This window comes from Schistocerca gregaria, chromosome X, assembly GCF_023897955.1.
Source record: "Schistocerca gregaria isolate iqSchGreg1 chromosome X, iqSchGreg1.2, whole genome shotgun sequence".
NCBI classification, from domain to species: Eukaryota; Metazoa; Arthropoda; class Insecta; order Orthoptera; family Acrididae; genus Schistocerca; species Schistocerca gregaria.
In genome coordinates, this window is record NC_064931.1 from 28,348,275 (window position 1) to 28,364,813 (window position 16,539).

Here is a 16,539-nt window from a genome sequence, read left to right on the forward strand (position 1 = left end):
GGTGTCGTGTTGTTAAGCGGAACATTGCCTAGGAGAAACGAAAGATAAACAAAAGCGAATGCTGTACCTCTGTTGGGTCTGACACGTAAAGAACCACTGGAGCCTCAAAGCCTGTACTCAAAATGACCACCGCCAGCGTCAGTGCAAGCTTGCAATCTGCCATGCAACGATTCTATCACACGTTTTAGTATTTCAGCGGAAATTGCAGGTAATGCGCCGTTTTATATCATCTGTAATTGTTTGAAGAGGTTTGAACGAACGGCATAATTCCTATAGTCATCATCTGCTTTTCTGCTTTTTTCGAATCCGAATATCTTCCAAACACATCCTAATACGTCCACTATCGTAGGACAACTGACAGGACATTCGCAATGCAATCAATGTGTACACAAAACACAATGTAAACAAACATAACGTTGTCGCCTAGCATCTAAGCAACAGGATGTAATAAACAGTTGTGGGTGTTTAGAATGTTCAAAAATACGATAACTCGTTAACTGATTGCACTAGCTTCCTGCAATAAGCACGACTGACATTCTAATTTTAGCTATGTTTTAGATTTTACTGTCAATAGGCATTGCCCCGTTTAATAACTTGTAACTGTTGTAAGAAAACTGTACTTCCGCCAACGCCTCAAAATCGATATATTTGCTGCAAATACACGTCCTCTATTACAGTCCAGTTCCGTGAAAACCACATATCGATAGTGCCCCTATGTCCGAAATATCTGTGAAGCTACTCGATTTCTTGTACATTTCCGTTCTGAATCTTTGAGTGAACGACAATGCAATCACTGTGTGCTTGGATATGGCATATTGGGGATAATGCTGAAGTTAATTAAATTAATTATGTTTCTAAAACATTTAATGTCTTAACGTTACTGACCTATAAAAATTAAGTGTATAGTGATCTTCGTTAATGAAGAATTAGTAGAAACTGTACTAACTTATAGAGAATGCTTGAACAGATTGTAATTCACGTAAGACTGCTATTCTGGAACCAAACTGACGCGCAGTTACATTTGAAAAAACGGATTTGGTAGCTGCATGTTGATGGTTAATGTGGTTACGATAATAAAGTGTTGGCCGGCCGGTGACCGTGCGGTTCTAGGAGCTTCAGTTTGGAACCGCGTGACCACTACGGTCGCCGGTTCGAATCCTGCCTCGGGCATGAATGTGTGTGATGTCCTTAGGTTAGTTAGGTTTAAGTAGTTCTAAGTTCTAGGGGAGTGATGACCACAGATGTTAAGTCGCATAGTGCTCAGAGCCATTTGAACCAATAAGCTGTTAGCTATTTTATAAGACAACAGTGACTATTTATCAAAGTGAAACGAGCTCATCAAATCTTTAGATACGGCTCACTTTATTCGAGGAAGCGACACTACCCAGATATCACGCAGTGTGATGGTTTGTAATCCCCTCGCTCTGTACCCCATCGTAGCAACTCGGAGGATCCGACTGAAATGGTATGAAAGCTCATCCTCCTGAAAACCTCTCCTTGAGCAGTACCACTATGATGCTGTGTAACTAAACTTACAAAATTAAAGCGCGCGCGTCTGTGTTTGAGTGTGTGTGTGTGTGTGTGTGTGTGTGTGTGTGTACTCGTATGCGTGCGTGCGGAAGTGCTCCTCTCAATTGCAAGAGCTGTAGGCAAGGCTGTTGACCCGGACTGGACGAACATGGGATTCTAAGAAAAAGTCGCCAACAATGCCGGCCCAAACATATTTGTTGATGGGATTCGACAGCAGTGTGTGGATTCACGTCAGCCCATAAGCCTCGTCCACACTGGACGCGCCGCAAGGTGAAGCAGACATGCGCGGCGCAGAGCGGCGCAAAGTGGAACCGATTATTCGTAGGTGCGCATCAGTGTTCTATTGTTTGCGCGAACTCGTCAATAACAATGAAAAACGAGAAAAGCCTTCCAAAGAGAACCGCACACGAACGAACCATTTCCATTGTTCTACCGACACAGCGCGGCTGCGGTGCGCGGAGCCGACAGGCCCTGTTTGACAACTGCAGTGCGCCCAATGTAGTGGCGGGGAGCGGCCTATTTGGACGCGGCTATATATGCTAAAGCTACATTTTCCTAGGTGATAAATTTATCGGAGTGTGCTGCGGCATACGCTTGCGTCTTCCGCTGTCCTATTCAGGCCGCAGAACACTACGTGAAACGTTCCTTTCCTAGGCGCGGGGTGTTGCGTGTCACAACGTAAAACATGGAAGTGCTTTTTTTTTATAATTTCACAGCTGTACCTGACAGTGAAGTAAGAAATACACTGAAGAGCAAAAGAAACTACTACACCTGCCTAATACCGTGCAGCGCCACCGCGAGCACCCTATCTGAAGTAGTGCTGGAGTGAAATTACACCATGAATCCTGCTGGGGTGTCCATAAATCCGTAAGAGGGCGAGGGCGTAGAGGTCTCTCCTGAAGAGGACGTTGCAAATCATCGCAGATATGCTCAATAATGTTCATATCTGGGGAGTCTGGTTTTTGTGTTAGCAGAAGAGCCAACACCGTGTTACGAGTGGAGGCCGAAATGCATGCGTTTTAGCTCACGCACGCTGGCGTGAGGAGGGAAGAACTATACTGACGTGAGGTCTGGAACATGACAAGGAATGAGAATTCAGAAAGCGGACATAATTAGTTTGATACTTAATTTTAATCCATTAATGATAAACGTCGTTCTTGACGGTACATGATTCAAAATATTAACTGTTCAGAATACAATCTTGAAGACAGTCATTATAGTAACTGAATATGGCGCCTTGCTAGGTCGTAGCAAATGACGTAGCTGAAGGCTATGCTAAACTGTCGTCTCGGCAAATGAGAGCATATGTAGACAGTGAACCATCGCTTGCAAAGTCGGCTGTACAACTGGGGCGAGTGCTAGGGAGTCTCTCTAGACCTGGCGTGTGGCGGCGCTCGGTCTACAATCACTGATAGTGGCGACACGCGGGTCCGACGTATATTAACGGACCGCGTCCGATTTAAAGGCTACCACCTAGCAAGTGTGGTGTCGCGGTGGCACCACACTGGTGGTCAGCGTAGGTGTTTGAATTCAGAAGATTGTTCCTGGAGCCACTCTGTAGCAGTTCAGGACGTGTGGGGTGTTGCATTGTCCTGCTGGACTTGCCCAAGTCCGTCGGAATGCACAGTGGACATGAATGGATGCAGGTGATCAGACAGGGTGCTAACGTACGTTTCACCTGTCAGAGTCGTATCTAGACGTATAAGGGGTCCCATATCACTCCAACTGCACACGCCCCACACCATTTCAGAGCCTGCAGTAGCTTTTACAGTCCGTGCTGAGATGCAGGCGCCATGGATTCATGAGGTTGTATCCGTACCCGTGCACGTCCACCCACTCGATACAATTTGAGACGAGGCTCGTCCGAACAGGCTACATGTTCCGAGTCATCAACTCTCCAGTGTTAGTGTTTAACGAGCCCAGGCGAGGCGTAAAGCTCTGTGTCGTGCAGTCATCAAGGGTACACAAGTGGGCCTTCGGCTCCGAAAGCCCACATCGATGATGTTCCGTTGAATGGTTCGCACTCTGACACTTTGATGGCCCACCATTGAAATCTGCAGAAATATGCGGAAGGGTTGCACTTCTGTCACGTTCAACGATTCTCTTCAGTCGTCGTTGTTCCCTTTCCTGCAGGATCTTTTTCCTGCAGCATTGATGTCGGAGATTTGATGTTTTACCGGATCCCTGATATTCACGATACACTCGTGAAATTGTCGTACTGGAAAATCTCCACTTCATTTCTGCCTCGGAGATGCTATGTCCTATCGCTTTTGCGACGACTGTAACACCACCTTCAAACTCACTTAAATCTTGATAATATGCCATTGTAGCAGCAGTAACCGATCTAACAACTGCGCAGACACTTGGTTGTCTTATTATAGGCGTTTCCGACCGCAGCGTCGTATTCTGCCTGTTTACATATCTCTGCATTTGAATACACATCTCTATACCAGTTTTTTCGGCGCTTCATTGTACCTCCTGATACCTTTTTTTTAGTTCAATATAAATTTTGTACTATTGAAATATTTTGATATTAAGAAAAGTTGATTTTCCCGCTAGTCAATATTCGTCATGGCACATCTCCTAAACTAAGGGTGGTACAAAAACATAATTTTCTAGTTCCCCTCTGTAGTTTTTATTGATAACGTCTGCAAACTTTGTGGCCAATAGAGTCAGTAGCCGGCCGGAGTAGCCGAGCGGTTCTAGGAGCTTCAGTCTGAAACCGCGCGACCGCTACGGTCGCAGGTTTGAATTCTGTCTCGGGCATGGATGTGTGTCATGTCCTTAGGTTAGTTAGGTTTAAGTAGTTTTAAGTTCTAGGGGACTGATGACCACAGCAGTTAAGTCCCATAGTGCTCAGAGCCATTTGAACCATTTTTTGGAGGTATCACAGTATTGAGTGGTTCATCGGCGCGATGCGAGGAACATTTTCCTAGGAGAAGGGCAGTCCAGTGAGACAGTATTAGCTGAGTCATCGAAGGCCAAATATGCAGAGCAGTGCTCGATCTAAAAAGGTGTTAATTTTGGCTCTCCGAAAGTACATATAATTTAGGGAAGAGGAAGAAGACTGTATATTATTAGGAAGAGTACTCAAGAAGCGCAAAGTAGTCAAGCACATGTTCTAAGATTGTGAAGAAGAAGGAGCGTGTGACATTTTAGGAACAAAACATTTGCTCGGCGATATAGAGGAATACAATTTCCGACTGTCTTATGACGCAGACGTATCGGTAATTAATGAACTGCACAAGGACTACACGATACCCTTAGCAGACGTCGGTGGTTATATCAAAGCTTGGAGATTCACTGTGAGGAGTGGATTCACTGATTACTTCAAGTGGCCGAATTTTAATCGTCGCTCACAGACCTGACCACAGGAACAACACCCAACTCATTATAATTTGGTTAAAGAGTCAGTACAAGTATGTTCACAAATATGTATTACATTGGCCGGCCGTTGTGGCCGAGCGGTTCTAGGCGCTTCAGTCTGGAACCGCGCGACCGCTACAGTCGCAGGTTCGAATCCTGCCTCGGGCATGGGTGTGTGTGATGTCCTTAAGTTAGTTAGGTTTAAGTAGTTCTAAGTTCTAGGGGACTCATGACCTCAGACGTTAAGTTCCACAGTGGTCAGAGCCATTGGAACCTTTTTTTTTAATTCTTTTTAGTTGCATTGGAGTGACTGGTCTGCATCTACATCTATATGGATACTTTGCAAATCACACTTAAGTGCCTGGCAGAGGGTTCATCGAAAAGCACCTTCAAAATTCTCTATTATTCCAGTCTCGTATAGCGCGCGGAAAGAATGAACACCTATATCTTTCCGCACGAGCTCTGATTTCCCTTCTTTTATCGTGGTGATCGTTCCTCCCTATGTAGGTCGGTGTCAACAAAATATTTTCTCATTCGGAGGAGACAGTTGGTGATTGGAATTTCGTGAGAAGATTCCGTCAGAACGAAAAACGCCTTTCTGGTAATGATTTTCAGCCCAAATCCTGTACCATTTGTGTGACACCTTCTCCCACATTTCGCGATAACACAATATGTGCTGCCTTTCTTTGAACTTTTTCGATATACTCCGTCAGTCCTATCTGGTAAGGACCCCCACCGTGCAGCAGTATTCTAAAAGAAGACGGACAAGCGTAGTGTAGACAGTCTCCTTAGTAGGTCTGTTACATTTTCGAAATGTCCTGCCAACAAAACGCAGTCTTTGGTTAGCTTTTCCCACAACATTCTGTATGTGTTCCTTCCAATTTAAGTTGTTCGTAATAGTAATACCAAGGCTTTTAGTTGAATTTACGGCGTTTGGATTTGACTGATTTATCGTGAAACCGAAGTTTAACGAGTTCCTTTTAGCACTCAAGCGGGTGACCTCATTCTTCTCTTTATTTCATCTCACTCAGCTCATTCATTTTTTCCGATTTTTACCCGTATTAACTTCTTTTTCATCTGGTTCTTCAACTCGACGCCAGCCATGTTCCACAAAATACGTTGTTCTGATAGCAGCTCTACAAGCTGCTCATCGTCTGAGGCACTGAATCGGTCAGCCGAAGAATCTGGCGCACGTTTCAACAACTAGATCGGAAGAAATAGCTACACTATTGCTGCCCGTGCGTGCGAAACAAGTAACTGCAGCTGTCGCCTAGAAGTTCGCTACTCCTTGGGTCGACATCACCCCACTTCTCCAACCAAGCAAATCGCTGTGACGTGCAGGACAGACTACCCCTGGGTCTACGGTGTAGGTTTTTCTAGGTGCGGAAATTTATCGCAGCGTGCTGAGGAATACGCTTGCGTCTTTCGTTGTCAGATGCAGGCCGTAGGGTGCTGGCTTAAACGTTTACGTAGAGGCGGGGTGGTTCGTATCAGAACGAAAAAAATGTAAGTGGTCATTTTTATAAATTGACAACCATACATGACCGTGTGATACGAGAATTGCCTTCTGACACCTGTTTTTAATTCAATGAAAATTCTGTGCTATTGAAGTAGAGAAACATTTAAACTTTTAAGAAAAGTTAATTTTTCGAACTACTCATACACTCCTGGAAATTGAAATAAGAACACCGTGAATTCATTGTCCCAGGAAGGGAAAACTTTATTGACAGATTCCTGGGGTCAGATACATCACATGATCACACTGACAAAACCACAGGCACATAGACACAGGCAACAGAGCATGCACAATGTCGGCACTAGTACAGTGTATATCCACCTTTCGCAGCAATGCAGGCTGCTATTCTCCCATGGAGACGATCGTAGAAATGCTGGATGTAGTCCTATGGAACGGCTTGGCATGCCATTTCCACCTGGCGCCTCAGTTGGACCAGCGTTCGTGCTGGACGTGCAGACCGCGCGAGACGACGCTTCATCCAGTCCCAAACATGCTCAATGGGGGACAGATCCGGAGATCTTGCTGGCCAGGGTAGTTGACTTACACCTTCTAGAGCAAGTTGTCCTGTTGGAACAGTAAGTTCCCTTGCCGGTCTAGGAATGGTAGAACGATGGGTTCAATGACGGTTTGGATGTACCGTGCACCATTCAGTGTCCCCTCGACGATGGCCAGAGGTGTACGCCCAGCTCCCCACACCATGATGCCGAGTGTTGGCCCTCTGTGCTTCTGTCGTATGCAGTCCTGATTGTGGCACTCACCTGCACGGCGCCAAACACGCATACGACCATCATTGGCACCAAGACAGAAGCGACTCTCATCGCTTAAGACGACACGTCTCCATTCGTCCCTCCATTCACGCCTGTTGCGACACCACTGGAGGCGGGCTGCCCGATGTTGGGGCGTTAGCGGAAGACGGCCTAACGGTGTGCGGGACCGTAGCCCAGCTTCATGGAGACAGTTGCGAATGGTCCTCGCCGATACCCCAGGAGCAACAGTGTCCCTAATTTGCTGGGAAGTGGCGGTGCGGTGCCCTACGGCACTGCGTAGGATCCTACGGTCTTGGCGTGCATCCGTGCGTCGCTGCGGTCCGGTCCCAGGTCGACGGGCACGTGCACCTTCCGCCGACCACTGGCGACAACATCGATGCACTGTGGAGACCTCACGCCCCACGTGTTGAGCAATTCGGCGGTACGTCCACCCGGCCTCCCGCATCCCCACTATACGCCCTCGCTCAAAGTCCGTCAACTGCACATACGGTTCACGTCCACGCTGTCGCGGCATGCTACCAGTGTTAAAGACTGCGATGGAGCTCCGTATGCCACGGCAAACTGGCTGACACTGACGGCGGCGGTGCACAAATGCTGCGCAGCTAGCGCCATTCGACGGCCAACACCGCGGTTCCTGGTGTGTCCGCTTTGCCGTGCGTGTGATCATTGCCTGTACAGCCCTCTCGCAGTGTCCGGAGCAAGTATGGTGTGTCTGACACACCGGTGTCAATGTGTTCTTTTTTCCATTTCCAGGAGTGTATTTATCACGCCATATCTCTTAAACTATGCCTTTTACAACATAATTGTATATTTAGCTTCAATAGTGAATGTCGATAACGTGTGGCCAATAGAGTTAGTGAGAGTGAATCATAAATTGAAATGCCACGTATGACTCGGAATTTTTAGCAAACCACAATCCAAAATGTAGTAAACGACAATCTTTTTCCCCTTACATTTTTTGTGGCGGATCAAATCGAGAAAATTTTTAGGAAAGATTTGAATTTATTTTTACAGTTTATTGGAAGTCGGTGCGTGCTACAGTTTCCCCTAGACGAGAGATGTATTGTGTGGTTCATTGGAGTGACTAGAGTTCCAGCGCGCTGCGAGAAACAAGTTGCTATGATAGGCGGGGTGCAGTCAGGCGCCACAGTACTACCGGAGCCAACAAACGCAAAACATGCAGCGCAGTGAGTGATCCAAAAACCAGTTAATTTTGGCACTCCGAAAGTACAAGGAAGACATATGTTCTTACACCGTAAAGAAGAACAAGCGTATAGCATTTTCGTAACAATATAGTTGATGGACGAAGCGGAGGAATGGCAGTTCCCACTACCTTATAACGCAGAAGTATCGGAAATTAATGACCTTTCCGAGACAACGCGGTTATGTTATGCTAACCGGGGACCTAGAAACGACGGAGAGGCTCCGTCCCCGCAGCAGCCGCAGTGGTCCACAACCCCACGACGACTACCGCAGTCCACTTCACCCCTCCGCCGCCCCACACCGCACCCAGGGTTATTGTGCGGCTCGGCCTCCGGTGGACCCCCTGGGGAACGTCTCACACCAGACCAGTGTAACCCCTCTGTTTGCGTGGTAGAGTAATGGTGGTGTACGCTTACGTGGAGAACTTGTTTGTGCAGCAATCGCCGACATATTGTAGCTGAGGCGAAATAAGGGGAAGCAGCCCGCATTCGCAGAGGCTGATGAAAAACCACCTAAAACCACCCACAAACTGGCTGGCTCACCGGACCTCAACACAAATCCGCCGGGCGGATTGGTTCCGGGAACCAGGCGCTCCTTCCCGCCCGGAAAGCCGTGCGTTAGACCGCACGGCCAGCCGGGCGGGCTAGACAATACTGTACTCTTGGTAGATGTCGGCGGTTGCCCCAAAGCTGAGGGATTCAGTATGAGGACCGGGTTCAGTGATTACTTCATAGGACCGAATTTTACTCGTCGTTCATAGTAATGATCAGAATAACATCATCCGACTCGTTATAACTGTACGTATAAGCTCAGTACAAATATGTTTAGAAATGTATTACATTGGATATAATCAAAGACATTTCTTCTTGGATCTTCCATTCATTTTTCTTCTGATTTCTGTCCAAATTAACTAGTTTTGCTTTTTTTTTTAATTCGGCGTCATCCAAGTTCCACAAAGCATGCTTTTCGGGTATCAACTGGTCTTCTGAGGCAGAGAGGCGTTCACCCGACGTTTCTGGTGAATCTTTCAGTAAACGCATCGGAATAATCAGCTTCTCTGAAGCTGCCTGGGCGAGTGAAACAAATAGTACAGCTGTCGCCTAGTAGTCGTTGCTGCTCAGTTCGACTTTTCCCCACTCCTCCATGAATAATGCTGCTACGTGCAAGCAGACTCCTCCCGATGCACGCAAGAGTTTTGCGCAGGTGGAGTCGGCAGCGGCACCGCAGGAAAACGGTCTGGTACGTTTGCATTATGCAAGTGGGTAGCGCGGTCTCGTACGATTTTTACGCAGCACGTTGTGGGAACTTCTCGCAGCTAGGGAACCGTGGCGTGTCTGAAAATTTGGAACCTGGTCTCGTCGAATTGACGCCTCATGCGCGAACAGGACAGTTGAACTAAAATTAAGAAAGACACATCCCCAGAAGTGTTGGGTCAAATGGCTCTGAGCACTATGGGACTTAACTTCTGAGGTCATCAGTCCCCTAGAACTTAGAACTACTTAAACCTAACTAACCTAAGGACATCACACACGTCCATGCCCCAGGCAGAATTCGAACCTGCGACCGTAGCGGTCGCGCGGTTCCAGACTGTAGCGCCTAGAACCGCTCAGCCACCCAGGTTGGCTCGCAGAAGTGTCTACGTGCTGGAAATCAGCCTCTGATTGTGCCAACATATACTGTAAACGGTGGGGTTATCAGGTAACACTTGGCAGAACGGAGCCGGTTTAAGGCCAAAGCGACAAAAGCGGCCGCTTTGGATGCCAAGCTGAGAGGCGAGATTTGTACACAGGGTGTATCGTAATTAGTAGCGAAAAGTGACACTGTTGAAAATGTGGGACAATAGAGGAAACAGCGGTCCAGGAACGAGCCGTTTTGGAGAAGCAAGGAGGTGATGTTTGGTGGCCGGTATCCTCTTTTTATTATACAAGCTGTACGCATATATTAACAGGGTCTTTTATTAATCTGAACAAGAAGTTACTTAAATTAAGATAGTCCAGGTGTTGCGGTACGAGCTATCCGTAATAGTCTACATTCACCTCACTGATGGTGAAGTAGAAGTCCCACTATGCAAACTACTCTGGTCGCTATGTGCCGTTTGATATTGAGACTCTGATTGCGACTGCGATTGTCTGCAACTGAAGACTCACGCACAAGTCACACAATTTCCTTAAACAGCGGGCCGCTAATTTGTGTACGGGGTGGTGGCGCCTGATAGCGACCCAAGAGGGTTCCATTTAATTCACATCAAGCGAATTTCGTGGCCAATACATCAACGTGAGTAGACTATCGTCCTGCTCAAACCACTGTAGCACAGTTCTGGCTTTGAGACACGTACATCTTCGACTGGAAGATGACACAGCCGGCGGGGAAGAGATCAAGCATAATGGGGTGCAGGTGGTCCACAGCTGTCAGCGTGTCTCCGATTACTACTACAGGTCCCGCACGATCGCAGCAGAATATCTCTCATAGCATGTTACTGCTCCCACCGGCCTGCGTCCTTGGTGTGGTGTACATTTCGAACCGACTTTCGCGTGGATGAGGGCGTTTGTAAGGACCACCATCAACCTGGTGTAAGAAAATTGATCCACTGTCCAGTCTGGACGATCCCGTGGCCACTGCAAATCGTAATTTAACAACTTGCGGTGACCGGTGCGCTCCGAAACATTTATGCGTGCGTCAGCATTGTGCTCTTTCGGCAGAGATGCCGCAGATCGCCACCCTTGCTTTACAGAACAGGTAGGCCTCCGAATCCCACGTTCCGTGAAGAGCCGTAGACGTCCAACCACTTATCGCATAAAGGAAGTTTCAATGTCGTTCTACCACTTTTCTAGATGCTCACTACAGTAGCACGTGAACGTTCGACCAGCTGACCCGTTTTCGAGATATTCGTTTACAGGCACTGCGTAATAAGATTATCACCTTTGTCAAAGTTGCTTATGTCAGTAGATTTCCCCATTTGCGGTCTGTATCGTCGCTATAATGATTCCTCATCCATCTTTGACACTCTTACATACTTTCCTTACCGTGTCATGCACATCCAACCTTGCGGTGGGCACCAGTCATAATGTTTTGGCTTATCAGTGTATACAGGGCGAATCACCTAAAACTTGCATCGCAGATAGTGTGGAAATGGAAAATGCTGTTGAAGTGCGGTTCTCACGGAATGAATTTGTAGTCAGGGGCTTGTATTGTTAGCCCACAAAATGATTGTAATAATACTTAATTGTATTTTTGTGGAAACTTACACTTCTTTTAAATGGAAGACTGCCTGCTGACATTAGCAAACTAAAGTAGGCTAAATCAGAATTTCGCTGGCGTTTGTTACACTGTCTACATGGACATAAAATGTACATTCGATGGTAAGCAACGACGTCTCACTGCAATCAGCTCGGGCATCTGGGCTGAAATGTTAGCACGTGTGCAGTCAGACTGGACGCACATACTGCCGCTGTCGGTGATCATTGTGGACACAATCTGTGGGATGGCCGCTGTGGACGAGCGATTCAGACCGGAAACGCGCTGCTGCTACGGTCGCAGGTTCGAATCCTGCCTCGGGCATGGATGTGTGTGATGATGTCCTTAGGTTAGTTAGGTTTAAGTAGTTCTAAGACTAGGGGACTGATCACCTGAGATGTTAAGTCACATAGTTCTCAGAGTCATTTGAACCATTTTCAACAGTCCGTGGTCTGAATCCACGTGAGTAGTGTATGCACTTGTATTTTTCTTTAGTGTGTGCTAGCAGAGTACTGCACAATTCTCAGTCTCGGAACTTTTCAAAATACGATATCTTGTAAATGACTCGCACTAGAATCCTGCAAGAAACGTCAATGACATTTTAAAAGAAGTGTATGTTTGCACAAAAATACATCTACCAGTATTATTACAATCTGTTTATTGGCTATCAGTACGAGCCCCTGACTACCAGTTCATTCTATGAAAACCGCACATCCATAATACTTTCCATTTCCTCAGTATTTACGGTGCAAGTTTTAGGTGAGTCACCCTGCATAGTGACCTGAAAATCAGCATGCCGACAACAACGGATTAGTGCGAAGAGTCATAGAAAAGCATGGAAATCATAGCTAGTTGGGAAACGGTACACACCAATTCGGTATTCTTCATTACCTGGGTATCCGTTATTTCCCGGGTATATTCCATGCTCTATTAGTCCTCCTTCTCCCACCCCCTCTCTGTCCATCTCTTCGTAAGCCCCCTCTCTCTGATTCACCTCTGCCTCCGATTCGTCCGTCGGCGCTCGTCCACCGCGTCAGCGGAGAGGTCATCACCCTCCGGCGGTCGCTCTCTCACGTCAGCCAGTCGGTTCTCACGTGTCACTACGTCGCGCCCCGCAGCGTTGCACCAACCTCGACGTCAGCGGCCACAGCAACCGATGGGTGAGCAGCCGCCAGCGGTTCTCCTTGCTCGACGCGCGTATTCAGACGGCTGCCTCAGTGACCGGAGCCAAACGACAGCTTCGCAGACGGGGCACCACTCTACGGCTGCTGTTGCTAATGAACAGCCTTGACGGAGGTGAGTGGACCTTAAAAAGTCTGCCTGGACAGACTCATAGAACGCATGTATTCAACAACACAAAGGCAAAACTGATTCTAAATACTTCGTACAGCGAAGAATTTAAGACGTGTGTGTCTCTGCTCACCCCGACTCTTCGTTTAAGCCTAGACACTGTAGAAAAGTTCCAGCAGTGGTAGCGCCATACGCTCAGTGTGTGACATAATACTGGAGCAGCGAGACGACGTGATCCTGCCGATAGGGCGACTCCGGTTAGTCACCTAGATGTGTGAAATGCAGACGAGATCACTGTAGTTGATGAGATCTTGGCTGAACTTTAAAGTGAATTAAGACAGAAGATGGCATGCACTGCAGTCTCAGCCAATGTACGAAACTAAAATACGGGAGCTTGCTATAACTCAAAGTAAACAAGAAGACCAAAACGAAGAATTTTGTAAAGAGGATCACAGACTGCGGAAACAACTGTCTGTTGCCATTGCCCCAATTGCGCGTGACAGAATCCGGCGCCTGGAGGCAGAAATAATGGACCTGAAAGGAGAGAACCAAGGACTCAGAAAACAAACCAAGCACCTTCCACCATCACTGATGGCAGTCACTGCAGCCGGCGCAACGTTTAAATCAAAAATTATGGCTGAAAAATGCATTCAACAAGCTAATGCCAAACAAGTTAGTGTTCTTTCACTTCAGATCAGCAGAGAATCGAGATTTAAAGGCTGTAAGACAAACCCTAACAAAGACAATAAATCCCAGACAAGGTAAGATCAAAATCGAGGCCCATGAGCCGGACAGGAATTTGGACAGTGAATTTGGAAGTGGAGACACAGGAGAATAAAACAAAAACAATAGAGAACACTGAAGAGCTAAACGGTATCGAAGCTGAGGAACCCAGAAAACTTAGACCACTTCTGTCTATCAGGTACCTACAACATTAACACAGAAGGACTTCCTAGAAGAACTTTACGAGATAAACGTGAGTGAACAAATTTCAAAGGAAAATTTTAACGAAGAAGCAGCAACAAAATTCAAGACAGGACCAAAGGGAAAGCGTACCGTTAATAACATAATTGAAATCTCCCTCAGGATTCGCCTACGTCTACTCCACAGAGACAGGGCCAGCATTCAGTTTGAAGCACTGAGCATTAAACCATACGCAGCTGTGCAAAAATGTCTCAGCTGTGCACCCAGCTAAACGTTGTGACAAGGTGCAGTATGTGATAAACGCGCAAAGCCAGGACACAAAAAGGTGGATTGTCACGAGGAGGTAGCCATTGGCTGCATACCATGCAAATAGCGAAACAGAGTCTGCGATAAAGCATAGCACCATATGCTCAACATAAAACACCTATGTGAATGGCAAATGCAGCGCTCATAATAAGACATCAACAACGTTCAAAATAAATGGCTCTGGGCACTATGGGACTTAACTAATGAGGTCATCAGTCCCCTAGAACTTAGAACTACTTAAACCTAACTAACCTAACGATGTCACACACATCCATGCCCGAGGTAGGATTCGAACCTGCGACCGCAGCGGTCGCGCGGTTCCAGACTGTAGCGCCTAGAACCGCTCGGGCACTTCTGACGGTCAACAACGTTCACTGATAAAGAACAAGACTACATGGGAGACGAATGATCTCTCCCCATCTATCACAACAGTAGCCGTAAACAGAAATTACTATGCGCCAGAACAAGAATTTGGCTACGCACAGTAGCCTGGACGTAGCAGATGGGCTTACTGCTAACCACTCACACAGATATCGAAACAGTGTCACCAATATCAGTAGGTGAAACAGTGCAGAAGAAACACCTTCATGTTGCAGACTACACTGATGACGCAAGTATGCGAGGTGCCATTGACTAACATGTTGCTAGGCAGCCTAAACGTGCCCTGTTTCAGTGGGCGTCCATCCAGATTGCGATTCTTCTACTAATGGAGGGACTGGAAGACGAAGTCGTCTCAAGGAACAACAAAAAGTCAATGAAAGCACATAAACTAGGCACACATGCAAATACATCAAGGCGCCTGAGACACATTCATACACATTTACAACATTACCATAAACACACCAGCCACCAGAACAACAAGTAGCACAGGGAGATTCAAAACAAACCAGCACAACAAAAAAGACAAGCTTACAAAACAACACAACGTCACCAACAACCAAACTCGAACACGTCACCACAAAGTGCAAATAGTACACAAAACGAGTACGCTGTGTTCATCGTGAAAGTACCCATGACTCAGACAGAGATCTGAGACTAAAACAATACAAACAGACAAAGACAGAAACTATAAAAGTCAAAGAACATATCGAAGACATACACATATCAGATAAACAAAGACCTTACGTATGGCGTATCCGTCAACAAGCAACAAACATAAAACAGCTACATTCACAGATACACCAATAGCACACACAGACAAAAAGCATGACCTATTACAAGACACGAGCAACAGCGAACAAATAAAGGCAAACACGACTACCAAAGAAGCACTAATGACAAACACAAATGCTCAAACCAGCACATGAGAAGATTTGAAAGTAAACAGGAAGACGATTGGGGACAACTGACCGGGATCTTGAGGAGAATCTACGTTTAAGCAAGTTCGAAAACAGAGATGTATTTCAAACTGCCAGCCTTGAAGACTGTTACAATGAACTCTGCGAGGAGTGCAATGGTTAATTCAGAATTAAGCAAATCGATGGCCGATACATGGTCTCCAAAAAAAAACAAATACACACATCAAAAAAAGTTTTGCATCGTCCCGGTTCCAAGAACTCCTGAAGATAGACGTTGACTGTGGGTATTGTATCACAGACATAGTCCCTTTTACTTGTCAGAGATGTCACTAATCCCGCTCAAAGAAAAATTTGTGGTAAGGTCTTATGGGACCAAACTGCTGAGGTCATCGAAAAAAGTGGTTCAAATGGCTCTGAGCACTATGGGACTTAACTGCTGTGGTCATAAGTCCCCTATAACTTAGAACTACTTAAACCTAAGTACATCACACACATCCATGCCCCAGGCAGGAATTCGAACCTGCGACCGTAGCGGTCTTGCGGTTCCAGACTGTAGCGCCTTTAACCGCTCGGCCACACCGGCCGGCGCTGAGGTCATCGGTCCCTAATATTACGCACTACTTAATCTAACTTAAGCTAACTTACTCTAGGGACAACACACACACGAACACCCATGCCCGAAGGAGGACTCGAACCTCCGACGCGGGAGCCGCACGGACCGTGACAAGACGCCCTACACCGCACGGCTACCCCGCCCGGCCCAGCTCAAACATGTAAACAACCATACATGAGCAGCGCCTATTAGACGGAGAGGGTCCGACAGCCGATGTGTTTCAGTCAGTCCACCACGAAGTAGGTACACGGCTCGTGTCTGTAGTTCAAACGTGCCTAGACGGTCATACCGCGGTTCCATCGCGCCCGCTTTGTTACTTTGAGCCAGGATGGGCTCTCAACAAGGGAATTGTCCAGGCGTTTCGGAGTGAACCAAAGCTATGTTTTTCGGACATGGAGGAGATACAGAAAGACAGGAACTGTCGATGACATGCCTAGCTAAGGCGCCAAGGGCTACTACCGCAGTGTATGACCACTACCTACGGATTATGGC